This window comes from Orcinus orca, chromosome 1, assembly GCF_937001465.1.
Source record: "Orcinus orca chromosome 1, mOrcOrc1.1, whole genome shotgun sequence".
Lineage (NCBI taxonomy): Eukaryota > Metazoa > Chordata > Mammalia > Artiodactyla > Delphinidae > Orcinus > Orcinus orca.
This window is the reverse complement of record NC_064559.1, coordinates 125908629-125923131: the sequence shown is the minus strand read 5'-3', so window position 1 is coordinate 125923131 and position 14503 is coordinate 125908629. Positions and strand designations below refer to the sequence as shown.

Sequence of the window (14503 nt, the reverse complement as noted above, 5' to 3'; positions counted from 1 at the left end):
GCTCTCATTTCAATACTGGCCATCTTTTATTTATGAACTGTAATTCATCCTTTGTCTCTGACAACATAGGCAAAGCTAAAGTTATCCTATCAACAAGGATATCAAAATAAACATGATGATTCTGATTGATTCCAGACTCATTGCTCTAGTTATGAGGCAAAACTTGATGCCCAGAGAGCCTTTACTGAATTATGAAGGAAAATCTGCTAATCTACCCCTCACAACTGCCTTTGTAAAGTAGCCCCTGTCACATAGTGATATTCTTTCTTTGGATCCATTAATGGCTTCAGTTAGCTAAGGTGAAGTGATGAGAGTTGCTTATTTCCAATAGGTATTTATCTAATTGATGTAATTTTTTTAAATAAATGTATTTCTTTTATTATTTCTTTATAGTTTTGGCTGCATTGGGTCTTTGTTGCTGTGAGCGGGCTTTTGTGGTTACGGCGAGCGGGGGCTACTCTTCGCAACGGTGCGTGGACTTCTCATTATGGTGGCTTCTCTTGTTGGGAGCACGGGCTCTAGGCACGCGAGCTTCAATAGTTGTGGCATGTGGGCTCAGTAGTTGTGGCTCACGGGCTCTAGAGCGCAGGCTCAGTAGTTGTGGCGCACGGGCTTAGTTACACCATGGCATGTGGGATCTTCCTGGGCCAGGGCTCAAACCCGTGTCCCTTGCATTGGAATGCAGATTCTTAACCACTGCGCCACCAGGGAAGCCCCTAATTTAATTTTCAGAGTAAAATTTTCAGAGTTTATCCTAATATCCTAGTGCTGGACATCTCTTTATACAGCCCTACTCACAGTACTTGCTGTTTTTTTACCATGCATAAACTTTCACAAAATGTTGGGATATGTTCTTGGAAATATGTGATTTTGGCTGTGGCTGTTAGGCTCCCACAGGCTAGAGAGTGCAAAATGGTTTATCATCCTGTTTCAATAAAACATAATAGGTATAAATCAGAAGTACAAAGATTCCACATGGCATGGTGCATTTGATTTCAGAGCTATGTTTTTCTCGTTGGAAAAGTAATATTTAGTCATTGTCAAAACTTTGGAATATAAAGAACTGTATAGAGAAATAAATGAAAATCACCCATGCATTTAACTCCTTAAAAAAAACACTCTTAACAACTTCGTATATTTCCTAATAGTCTTTTTCTGTACATATATTTTTCTAAAGCTGTGTTGATACTGTAATTGTTTTATGTCCTGCCTAAACATTTCCTCTTGTCACTAAAACTTTCTCATGACTATTTTTCTACAGCACTTATGTATTTATTGAGCATACAGTGGGTGCTCAATGAATGTTCAAAAGATGTCTCCGCCCAGACCTCCTTTAACGGCTAATTATCTGCTGCATCTCTTCCTCTTTAATTGCAACTCCTCATTGCAGCCTTTAGTATTGCTATCCACCTCCTTCCCCCCACCAACAGTTTATTTTGAAAAGATTTCAAACCTATTATTTAAAGCAATAATAGTACAGTCAACACCCTTGTACCCTTCACCTATGTTCACTTATTGTCACCTTCTGCCACGTTTGCTCTTTCTTTTATTTTTTTTGCATCAATATACACTTTTTATTGAGTCATTTGAAAGCAAGTTAGAGACTTCATGACATTTTGCCCTTAAATACTTTAGCACATATCTGCTAAGAACAAGAGCATTCTCCTACATAACTACAAACCATTTTACACCTGAGAAATGTAATATGTATGAAAGAATGATATCAAACCTGGATATCTGATTTATATACACATTTTCCCCACTGTGCAAACTATGTCCTTGATAGCTATTTCTGTTATTTTTCTTTCTGTTGTTGCAAGATTCAATCACATATCACTCAATGCATTTATTTTTCATTTATTTAATTTTTTTGGGTGTATGGCTTGCAGGATTTTAGCTCCCTGATGAGGGATCGACCCATGACCCCTGCAGTGGAAGCGTGGAGTCCTAACCACTGGACCGCCAGGGAATTCCCTCAGTACATTTAGTTTCATGCCTTTTCCTGAACATTTTGGTTGCAGTGTAATATATCATGCAGTGTCACAATTTTACCATTTCCTCACTGTTGAATAATTGTACTGTCATAAGTAAAATTTTAAATTCATGAAATTAATATATGTTCATAATATAGAAATAAAAAATACAGATGAAAAACTAAAGAATAGCTTTGCTTAAATGTTGATATATATTCATTCTGCTATGCTATACGCATGGGTAGAGATTTATATAAAAATGTTTACAAGAACATGATCATAAAAATATATGTATTTTATATATGTATATTATACACATGTATGCACACATATAAATTTTGGGGGGTAACAGTATGTAGGGAAGTATTTCTACATCAAGAAATAGTCCTCGATTATTTCATTCTAATGGCTGCTTAGTAGTTCTTTACTCATTTCATAATAATTTAATCAAGCTCCTATTTTTATACAATTAAGATTTCAGCATTTTTAGAAAGCAATAATTAGCATTATTTTAATTAAGTTATTTTAACATATTAGTCATTATTTCTTTAAGATATATTGCTAACTTTGAGACTGATGAATTAGAGTCATATTTTTAAGGCTTTTGTTCTGTATTGCCAGATTGCTTCAGAGATTGTTATCTATTTCTACTTCTATCACAAATTTGTAGAGTCTTTGGAAGACTATAATTTTTATTTTTCCAAAATGGTTGAACCATGTGTCCAGTACACTGTTCAATAAAATTTTCTCTGCCACATGATTTGAAATGCTTAATTTAGCACAGTAATTCTCAAACATTTTGGTTTCAGAACCCCTTTATGCTCTTAAGTATTATTGAGGACCTCATAGACCTGCTTATGGAATTTAAACAACAAAAACAGGTTATACCTCTCAATATTTACTATTTTTAAAATGAAAATTCAGAAATTTGTGTAATATTTATTTATTGAAAAATAATAATAGATCCCTTTTATATGTTAATATAAATAACATTTCATAAAAAATAATATTTCCAAAAGAAAAGCATTTTAGTGATCTGAGTGGCTTTGTCTTGTATTTTTGCAAATATCTTTAATGTCTAACTTCAGAGAAGACAGCAGGATTCTCTTATCTGGGTCTGTATTGAATCTGTTGCAATAGCACATGCTACACAGCCTCTGGAAAACTCTATTGTATGTTGTAAGAGAATGACAGTGAAAAGGGCAAATACTATTTTTAGTACATTTTAAAAATACCTTTGATCTTATGGACTTTGGAAGAGTCTCATGGACCTGAGGGGTCTCCAACACACACTTTAAGGACCACTTCTTTAGCTTACAATAAAAGTGGGTTAAAGCAGTGTCTAAGAATGTGGACTCTGGGAGCCAGACTGCCTAGATGCAAATTGAGTTTTCACAAATGAGTTGGGTGGCTTCAGGCAAGTTATTTATGCTCTACCAAGCTTTATCTGTAAAAAGGAGCTAATAACAGTGCCTACCCCACAGGGTAGTGGTAAGAAGGAAAGGAATTAATGTTGTTATAGGTTTAAAAACATACCTGGTACAGGGTTAATGCTGTATGTGTGTGCAAGCTGTATATTTGAGTATGATTCTGTATTTTCCTTTTTTTTTCATGGATCTATCTATTTATGTAGCAGTCCCATGCTGTTTTAATAAATATAACATTAAGATATGTTTTTAATATCTGGTAGAGCACAGCCTTCTTCATTAATATTCATTTTCAGAATATCTTGGCTGTTTAGCCAAGCATGTTTACTCTTTCAGATCATTTTACCAAATTCTCATAATATTGAGAATTGAACAGAATTACATAATAATTAAAATTAATTTGGCTGGGGTTCATATCACTATAATATTAAGCTTTTAAAATCCAAAATAGGGTATTTATTTCCATTTATTTATGTAGACATTTTGAAATCTCAGTAATTTGTAAATAACTCAAGCAGTAAAGTTGCTAGGTAATCATAGAAGAGTCTCTCTCATGAAAAGATTTCCATTTTTAAAACTGAGAAATGAAACTTCAACTTAGAAAAGATTTAATAAAGCCTTTAATAAGAATGGTTTTTATAAATGTTAAAATAAAAATGTTCAATGTCTTTGGTGGGGCTGGATGTTTGCGTGATCAGCAGTGTTTTAATTTGGGTAGGTAACTCCTCTGTGAAATAATCCACATTTCTATGATCAAAATGTTCTTATTATAAGCAATAGGAATAGATTTTCTTTTACACTAATTTTTTAATTTCATCAGATAATCATAATTAACATTACATATCAATCCTGCATATTTATAGTCTTACCTGATTACAAGACCAGCAAAGAATGATATTGTTAATTGCATATGTGGTCAGCAGTAGTTGGAAAATTTTCATCGATGTAGAAAACAGTCCAGAACCACCTGAATTAGAATAAAAACAAATCAGAATATGTAAGTGACAGTTCTACCATTAGATGTAGAAGTACTATTTTCAATGAATATTTATAAGTAAACAGTGCTTATTTTAAGTACACAATTTATTGAATACCTACTATGTTTCCGTTGAGTTCTGAATGGTTAAGTCATTTGCTGGAGATAAATCATACAGCTATGAAGTAACAGCCCAATTTTGAATCCAAATCTGTTTGACTTTAAAGGCTGTGCATATCATAATTATGTGCCTTCTTTCTCTAGGGGAATTGGAGGCCCTTTGACGCTGCCAAAATCTTCTGAGAATAAGGAGAGGCTGTTCACAAGTGGTTACTCCTGTGTGAGGCTTTAAAAACCCTTTCATTTTTCAGGGTTCCCCCAGTCCTGTAAAGGCCCCTTCATGCCTGCTTTAAAGTACTCCACTTATTGCCAGTAGAGTCACTGTGGCCAGAATGGCGGTCAAAGTTCCCTTCTTATTGCTTCTCTAAACACATTTTCCATCAGTCCTTATGGCTGCTCCCTATCCACACCCCTTCCCTTTTCCCTTTTTCTTCCCACTACTTACTCTTTTTTTTCGGTACGCGGGCCTCTCACTGTTGTGGCCTCTCCCGTTGCGGAGCACAGGCTCCGCACGCGCAAGCTCAGCGGCCATGGCTCACGGGCCCAGCCGCTCTGCAGCATGTGGGATCCTCCCGGACCGGGACACGAACCCGTGTCCCCTGCATCGGCAGGCGGACCCTCAACCACTGCGCCACCAGGGAAGCCCCCCACTACTTATTCTTTACTTCACGTATTTATTCACTCATACACAAGTATCTGTGGAGTGTCTACCATGTGCCTTAGTGCACAGTTAGAAATGCTGTTACCTTTCCACCTTCCCCTCTTCTACCCTTTCTCGGTCTCCTCTTACCAAAGTCACATTGTTTATGCTAAGGCTATGTGGTTTATGGGTGATCTGAATTAATCATCTGCAGGAAGCAAAGGTAAAAATTTTGCCTGACACAATGCCATGAGGACTTAAAATATAGGCTTGCTTCTAATTACTCTGTTTAGTGACCTTGGTAAAAACTTTTTTTACTCTGACTTCAGACCACTATTTTGAATTCCTGTGAATATATTTAACTGTTTGCTAAGGTTGGGTATTGATTAACTTCATCAATATTGGATCACCTCCCAGTCCTGCAGTCTCCACAGGCGCAGGCTCACTTGTATTGTGTTAAATTGCATGCTACCTCAGGGAAACTCCTCTTGTGACATAAATACTAACATTACACAGTTATCCAGAGTGTATCCTTTCACTCTTCTCTGTCAGGAAAATTTGAATCATTTGTTCCACTATTAAATGGTACTCATTAAACAGTAACCTCCTTGTGGAAAAAAATAAAAATGTTCTTCACAGAACTTTTCCAGGAAAAAAAAAGGTAACCTTTCACAATTCAAAGCAATGCGGATTAAAAATCTAACCCTTTACATGGATTATAAAAATCCACTCTTTGACAATACCTGCTTCCAATTCACCTATTAATTTATGGATGCCATAAGGCATTAACTAGAAATTATGATATCACATTTACTGCCAAGTTAAAAAATGTCAAAACCATGGTCCTATAGCAATAGCAATAAAATACTGCATTGAGAAAAATCAATTTTCTACTGAAGGATTGGGTGAATAGGTCAATGTTCCCAGACTGAAAATATACATTTGACTTTATGAACACAGTGCATTTATATACACTCAAAACAAAAATGCTAGCATGAGAGGATAAAAGGATTTATTCCTAAGAGTCTGAATTAATCATACATCTAACTTTACTACTTCATTAAACTTGAATAAAGCTCATGGGTTTAATTTTTTAAGGAATATAAATTATTATCATTTTTTTCTGATCACCATGGTAAGGTGATAGTAGACTTGGTAAGAAAATAGTAGAGTTGATTTTTCATGTGTTAACAAAATCTTTTCAAAGGTGCAAAAATGAAGACAGCAAATGACAATATCAAACCAAGTGTTTGTTATGTTATAATATTTAATAGGAAGTTATCTTGGCACTCTGACAAATCCTAACATATTTTGCTGAACATCTAACTATTAAAGTGTAGACCTCTTTGAAGTATGCAACACCAGCTTTTTATCTGTGTTCCTACAAATAGAAATAATATCAAGGCCATAACGACCATATAAACTGAGAAAATTGTCCTCTGGTAGGAGAATTTAGAGACTACTGCACAAATACTGATGATAATAGAGCAATACACCATAAGTATGAGGAAAGCCATCCTACATGAAGCAAGGACTACTTGCTTCAGATGAGATCTCTCATCTGCCCTTTTTCATCCAGGTTAACTCTTCTACTTACTCTCACCACTGGGTTCTAGCCTGTCCAAAGCCTGGGACTGACTGATTTACTGACTAATATTTATTTAAATGTTTTGCTAGTAAGCAGTTTATATGAACTTCCTGTTTGGTGCAGAAAATGGCCTCATCTGCATTTTTTTCTCAACTTTATCTCAAAGCCCCTCATTCTTCTTATGGATATCCCTGCCTGCCAGCTTTGACCTCTGGTCAGTGTTGGTTCTTTCAGTCTTTGTCTTGTCTGCCTCAATTCCTGAACAATGCAAAATTCTAATTCTCAATGTCCATCCACTTGCCACTGATAAAAACTCTTGTTTTGTCCTTTACTACCATTTCAGGTGCTTCTAGATTTCCTCTAACTTTGGTCTCTGGGTCCTCTGAGATGTCTAGTAATATTCCCATCACTATTCTCAGTCTTGGTAGCTCACCTGTTTCTGGCCAAAGCTCACTGGTTCAGCAGGATGATTGGATCAGAGTTTGTTTTTATATTGTACTATCTTTCCCCTGACTACTTGTATTTAAAACTAAAAATTGCACTGGGAACTTAAAATGAATGAAGGAATGAACAGCATACATATAGGTAGAAGTTCCAGAAAGTGGTTGTTGGTTGATGATTTGTTTATAGCAAAAGCCTCCCCCTGACAACTCTCCCCTCCTAAGATTTAGCAATCTGACTTTGTTCTTGTTTTTGAGTAAAGTGCTAAGATCAAAATAAAATTCACTGTCCCCAGGACCAAAGCACTCAATAGTAAGTGTTCGATAAATATTTATTATTATTATTGATTGCCACTTTTGACATTTCTGGAATCAAATGGTCTCATTAAGAGCAAATTCAAGCATATTTAAAACATTAAGAAATACTTAGAAAAAAGAAGTCATCTGATATTCTAAGTGACTTTGCTGTTTTTCTCATGGAGAAAGAAGAAAGAAATAACAGAATAGCCTTAAATCAATTTTAGGATTTTCATGAACTTTCAATGTAGCAACTCTTTAAAATGGTACCATTATGCTGTAACCTTGGATAAAGCACATGTTTCTAACGCTACCTCTTCATCTGTAAAATATGAGAGATGGACAGCAGAATTAAAAATGACCATTTCCGACCCCAAATCCCATAGATGTATGATTTTAAACACAAAGATATATTGGATATATTGAAAATGTGTTGCAGTGGCAATCATGCCTTATCACATATACTATTCAAAGATTCATTGTTTTTTATGCAACAGTAAGTTATTTTTCAAGAATTAATCAAACTGACATTTATAATTTAAAGAATCCTTAATATTGAATGAAAACAGTTTTTTAAAATAAATTTATTTACTTTTGGCTGCGTTGGGTCTTCATTGCTGCGCGTGGGCTTTCTCTAGTTGCGGTGAGCGGGGCTACTCTTCGTTGCGGTGCGCGGGCTTCTCATTGCGGTGTCTTCTCTTGCTGCGGAGCACGGTCTCTAGAGTGCAGGCTTCAGTAGTTGTGGCTCTCAGGCATAGTTGCTCCACAGCATGTGGGATTTTCCCGGACCAGGGCTCAAACCCATATCCCCTGCATTGGCAGGCAGATTTTTACACTGCGCCACTAGGGAAGGGTCATGAATACAGTTTTAAAATTGACAGAAATCCAATTGATAAAGTGCCTTTGATGAGGTTTAAAAATTTAGGATGAATTTTGATATTGATAAGGAAGTTAAAATCAAGCATAAGTTACCTATGCTAGGAGAAAATAGTATATTGCCTGAGTTTTGTTCAGGCCAAAGGTCATAAATAAATACTTGAACTTTTAAATGTACTCAGGCTGAAAGTTGAAAACCTAATTGATTTGTAAAGTTAAAAACTATTTTTATAAATTTGTAACTTGAATTGCCACTTATCTTTATAAGAATCACTTGAATTTTTTCTTTTAGTTTAGGTACTTGCCTTAATTATATTACTCTTCAAACGTGAAATAATGTTCTAAAAATGAATGTCCCTTGTTATTTTGGCAATTCTTGAATGACAGGAGAAAATTATCCCAGAAATTACCTTAATATATAGGTTCTGGTTCTGATTAAAGCCTTCCCTTAAAATTTAAACATAATTCAATAGTGCTTTACATCAAAGAGCACAGAACAAGGAGTTCCACTGCAATAACCAGCTCTTCCACTAACTTAATGTGTCTTTTGAATATCAATTCACTTCTGTGGACCTAAATTTTATCCTATTACAATAAAGGTGTTGCCTTAGATAAATATATCTGAAGCTGTGATTCTAGTGATTTCAATTAGTGTAAGATAATAAAAGTATCTATTTCAATTTTTATTTTTAAAAACATCAATACTATAACCATTCAAACTTTTCCTTTTAAAATGGAACTGTATTAGAGCCTGTGTGCTTGCACAATGGCAGAATGTCTCCACATCAATGTTTTGCCAGTAAAAATACTTCTTGATTTCAATACCCAAACTTCCCAGAATGTAAATATCCTTCACTACATTTTTCATCTAATGCTTATATGGAAATTTTATATCAATATCCCCAGAGCTCAATACAACATTAAAAAAAAAGTTTAATGGAAAAAGTCTAGAAATGTAATCTAATTATAATTAGTAGTAAATATAGATTATTTGAAAAGTGTCAGTGGAACATCAGTAAAGTGATTATGCATCTCAAATGCTGCTGGTATTAAGGGAGGCCATGGTACTACATACACAGAGATGTGGGGCTTTTGTTTTGTTTTTTACAAATATGTTAATTATTTGATGGTTTCAAAATGATATTTTCCATGTTCCCAATGTAATAGTTTGTTATTATATGTAGGCTTTTTCTTTTTCTTCCATTCTAGCTTTGATTAGGAGTTTGGAGTTGACCAGCAACACTTTACAGTTTTTCCTTTTAAAGTGATGGGAATGCCTCCTGGCTAGATTTATTTATATTTTGCACAGAATATCTGAATGGATTAATAATATTAAGCTAGAGATTGCTATATATAAATTTTTACTTTTATCACATGTTAGTTAATATATACCTATAAATAAAACATTTGTTAAAGGTGGAAATTATAAGGGAAACAAAGAAGTATCTGACGGAAGAGTGATTAATCTACAATAAGGCCTTCTCTAGCTCACTGGAAAGGTTTAACAATAATTGTTTTTAGTGAAATGTATGGAATAAGCTTGAAATAGGATAATTAGGTGTGCCAATAGTGAAGGGAAAAAAAGCATTGGGGGAGGGGCAAAACCTCATATTTATTGAGTTCTAACTATGAGCCAGTCAGTGTGCTAGACACACTGTGCATGCTGTCCTTATACATCTTTACCAAAATGCTATTAGGTAATTAGTAGTATCTTCATCTTAACAACTGAGAAAGCAGAAGATTTGAGAGAAGATGCCAAAATATTGCTACCAAGTGATTTCATATTATCAACTGCAAATACACAGCATGAAACTTTCATTTTTTTTTAAATTGTCTACAAATGTTTAGGGGTTGTTTACTAGGGGGCAGTCACTCACTCAGCAGGTACTGAAGACCCAGTGATGAAAAAAAAATATATGTATATATATCTTGTAATAACCTATAATGGAAAAAAATCCAAAAGAAAAAGAATCACGTTGCTATACAACTGAAACTAACATAGCATTGTAAATCAACTATACGTCAATAAAAAAAAATTTAAAAACTCTTACAACAAAATTTTTATGCAATAAATTCCATATTTGACTAAACTACAAAAAAAATTATAATATGCGTATGAAAAAAAAAGTAGAACCCTGCCTTGCATCTCCTTACTATTCAGTTCTGCTACACAGAGTAAATCACTTTCAACTGGTTTAGCTATTTCTCCTGGTATTTATGCCCATTTAGAAAAATATACTACTGTGTTGGTTTTTATCAATTTTAAGCATTACTATTGATTGTTACAGTAGATAAGAAGTTAACTCCCTTACATCACCATTCAATTCCTCATTCTCTAAGAGAGTTAGTTTATTATGCATTCTGTGATATTATGGAAAGAGTGTTGTCTACCTCAGATCCACATAGGGAGCTATAATTACATTTCTTTTGTTGCACACTCTTTCTTTAGATTTTCCTAATTTTCATATAGTACCTCATTTTCCTTTTTTATGTAGAAGACAATATTCCTGATCATAATTTTCTATCAAAGCTGCCATAGGTTTGACTTGTTTTCTAGTGCTCTGTCATATTGTTAATTTTGAGATTGCATCATTTTCCAGAAGACCTTCTTGTTTCAGGCTTCAAAAGACCTCAATCAAAATGAAACTGAGTATTCTTCATACTCACGGCACATTCCTGTGCCAAATCATCTATTTTCTAGATCTCATGTCTTCCTTTACTTACTCTACTTTCAAAATTTCCAGAAGCATCCTATGAAATACTTTGTGGATGTTAATTTTATAAAAATAGACTTTTTATTTTAAAATAGTTTTAGATTTTGAGAAAAGTTGGAAGGACAGTACAGAGAGTTCCCCTATGCCCCACATCCAGTTTCCCCTGTTATTAACAGAGTACATGACTATGGTACATTTGTCACAACTAATGAATGAATATCGATATTATTAACTAAATCCACTCTTTATTTGGATTTTATTATTTTTTTTTTCCCTAATGTTCCATTTCTATTCCAGAATCCCTTCCAAGATACCATATTACATTTAGCAGGCGTGTCTCCTTATGCTCCTCTTGGCTATAATATTTCAGAGTCTTTCCTTGCTTTGATGATCTTGACAGTTTTGAGGAGCACCAGTCAGGAATTTTGGAGAATGTCCCCCAATTTGGATTTGTCTGATTTTTTTTTTCTCGTGATTAAACTGGGTAATGTGTTTTGGGGAAAAAGTGCCATTTCATTACATCATATCAAAGGTGCACATTATCAACGTGACTTATCACTGATGATATTAAACTCGATCATCTGGTTAAGGTTGTGTTTGCCAGGTTTCTCTCTTGTAAAGTTATGTTTTCCTCTTTTCCATATAGTACTCATTAGAAGCAAGTCATTAAGTGCCACATGTCACTTAAGGAGTAGAGAGTAAAGCTCTACTTTCTTGAGGGGGGGAGTAGCTAATAAGCTATTTGGAATTCTTCTATGCAAAAGAGTTGTCTCTTCTCCCCATATAAGAAAAATTTTAAGTCTTTGTATGTCTGAAAATACCTTTATTCTGCTCTCACGCAATTGATTGTTTTACCTGCTACAGATCCTAAGTTGAAATAACTGTCTCTCAGTTTTGAAAACATCACTTTCAGTAAGAAATCCAATGCCCTTTGTATTTCTATTCCTTGTGTATGTTCACTCTGGAAGCTATTGGGATCTTTTTAACGTTGGTGAGCTGAACTTTTATGATGCTGCACCTTTTTTGGAGGGTGAGGGTAACATTCAATGATATCTTTCAATCTGATGACATTTGATCTTCAACTCTTGATAATTCCCTCCATTATTTTGATAGTTCCCACTGCCACTCCCCATTTTCTCTTCTCTACATTTCAGGAACCCTTCTTGGTCAAGGGTTTAACAGGCTATTTTTTTCCTTCCTTGTTTCATTTCTTTGTCATTTTCTTTTACTTTCTGAGAAATTCATTTAGCTTTATCTTCCACCCTCCTTTTAAAATTTTGGTTTTACTATCACTCTCATGTTTTCAGATTATTTTTTCATGGCATCATGTTCTTTGATGGAAGCAATAATTTCTCTTATCTATCCAATATCATGGTGTACTGTAATGTTTCTTTAAAATTTTTAGCTTTTCCTGTCTCATCTCTATTTTCTCATAATTGCTTTTATTTGTATGTGTTTGTTTGTTTCTTAGGCTCCCTCATTCATTTGAAGGTTTGGAGGTTTTCCTCAAATGTCTCCTCATTCATATATTCAAGTGTAGTTCTTAAAAGCAGCAAATTTTAGTTGCAATCCCACTATCATAATTTGACAGACTTGGGTGATCCTTTCTCTTAGACCTTTTAGTTTCTCCAAAGAAGAGGGTTTTTTTTACTCAGTTCCGGTATACTGTCCCATCCCTCTGGTATGCTTAGATCCAAGCATCTTCTGTTTAAATTATATTAAGGATATACCTCCAGACCACATCTGTGAGATTTGGAATTTGACTGGCTGCTGGAGGAGAAGAGGGCAACAGATTCTTAAACATCTCTCTATTTTTAGTGAGGTACCCCACTCACATATCTGTTGCAGCAGGTAACTCCAAGCCTCCATCATCTCAGGGGATCTTTGGGCAAGTCATCTTTTTTTTAAAAATTTTTATTTATTTTTGGCTGTGTTGTGTCTTCGTTGCTGCGTGCGGGCTTTCTCTAGTTGCAGAGAGTGGGGACTACTCTTCGTTGCGGTTCATGGGCTTCTCATTGCAGTAGCTTCTTGTTGTGGAGCAGGGCTCTAGGCACGCGGGCTTCAGTAGTTGCAGCATGTGGGCTCAGGAGTTGCAGCATGCGGGCTCAGTAATTGTAGCTCACGGGCTTAGTTGCTCCATGGCATGTGGGATCTTCCCGGACCAGGGCTCGAACCTGTGTCCCCTGCATTGGCAGGCAGATTCTTAACCACTGCGCCACCAGGGAAGTCCACATTCACATATTTCTTAAAGTGCATTCTGAATGTGAGATATTTTTAAATTATTGATTTACCAACGACTTGCTAAACAGTAATTATATGCCATGAACTCTTCTAGGTAATAGGGATATAACAGTGAAGAAAGCAGATAAGGTTTTCCACGAAGCTCACATTCTTGGAGTGGGAGGTGGAGATGACAGTAAATGAGCAAACATAAATAGACAGGATCATTGTGATACGAACACATGAAGGAAATAAAGATATGATAGACAATATCTGGCTCATGGAGTGGGAAGCATTACTTTTCAGGTAGGTACATTTATCCAGTTGTTCAGGTTTTTTGGAAGGGTGTTGGACCCATTGCTGTTTCATACTTTCTTTCAAATTACTGAAATAACATAGAGAAGGCACAGTGGTTGGAGAGCTCAAGCACACTGGGGACAGTTAGGGTGGTCAGCCCTTGACGGAGCCTAAACACAGGGAGTAGACACCTTTTGGGATGTCTGCTCAGCTCACATAATCTCCCTTACTGCCATTTCTCCCATTCCCAGGATCTGGTACCCATAGTCATCTCTGTAAATCAAGACCTTACTGCTCTGGGCATATTTGATTAGACCAGGTCAGGACCAAGACCAGGTTATTGAGTTATTCCCTCAGTGTGGTTGGAAATGGAATAGGAGCTATGGGCAGCCGACTTTGACCTACCTTGTGGAAACCAATTTAATAAGACAGAAAAATGAAGCAAATGTGCTGAGAAAAGCATCAATACGGGAGAGAGTTCTCAGTTGGTTACTAGGTCCCAATTGCCTTCGGGGGCTCAAATTCAGGCCTTCTCAGGCACCGCTGCTACATTCCAACTCAAATCCTCATCAGAAAAGAACATCCTAAACAATTAAGTCTAGTTTCCACAGATTTCTATTATCAAAAGAGACTATGTTGGAAAAAATCTATCAATGACAATGCATACTTCATCTGAATATTGAATATTGATAAAACGACTAATTTTAATATGGGCATACAACAAGTCATAAATCAGTGACACTTAACTCAGTACCACTGAAGCCTAAAGAAATATTTATACTACTTACAAAATGGCTCTACTGCGTGTGATTAATTTAAACTTGCATTATTTGATTTTATTTGTAGCCCTATAAAAAAGTGCAGTGCATTTTTAGGTTTGACCTGATGCCTGGTGTAATGAACTCCTGGTGAATTCCTAAACTGATCTGTAGTTA

At 35.4% G+C, this 14503-nt stretch overlaps 1 long non-coding RNA gene across 1 annotated transcript in view; it reads right to left on the bottom strand.

The window, feature by feature from the left end:
- The window catches only part of LOC125965447 (uncharacterized), a 105685-nt gene that overhangs the window by 15021 nt on the left and 76161 nt on the right, over positions 1-14503 (bottom strand). The window contains exon 3 of the long non-coding RNA XR_007479323.1: positions 4270-4367. This is a non-coding gene — a long non-coding RNA (uncharacterized LOC125965447). The remainder of the gene's footprint in view (positions 1-4269; positions 4368-14503) is intronic.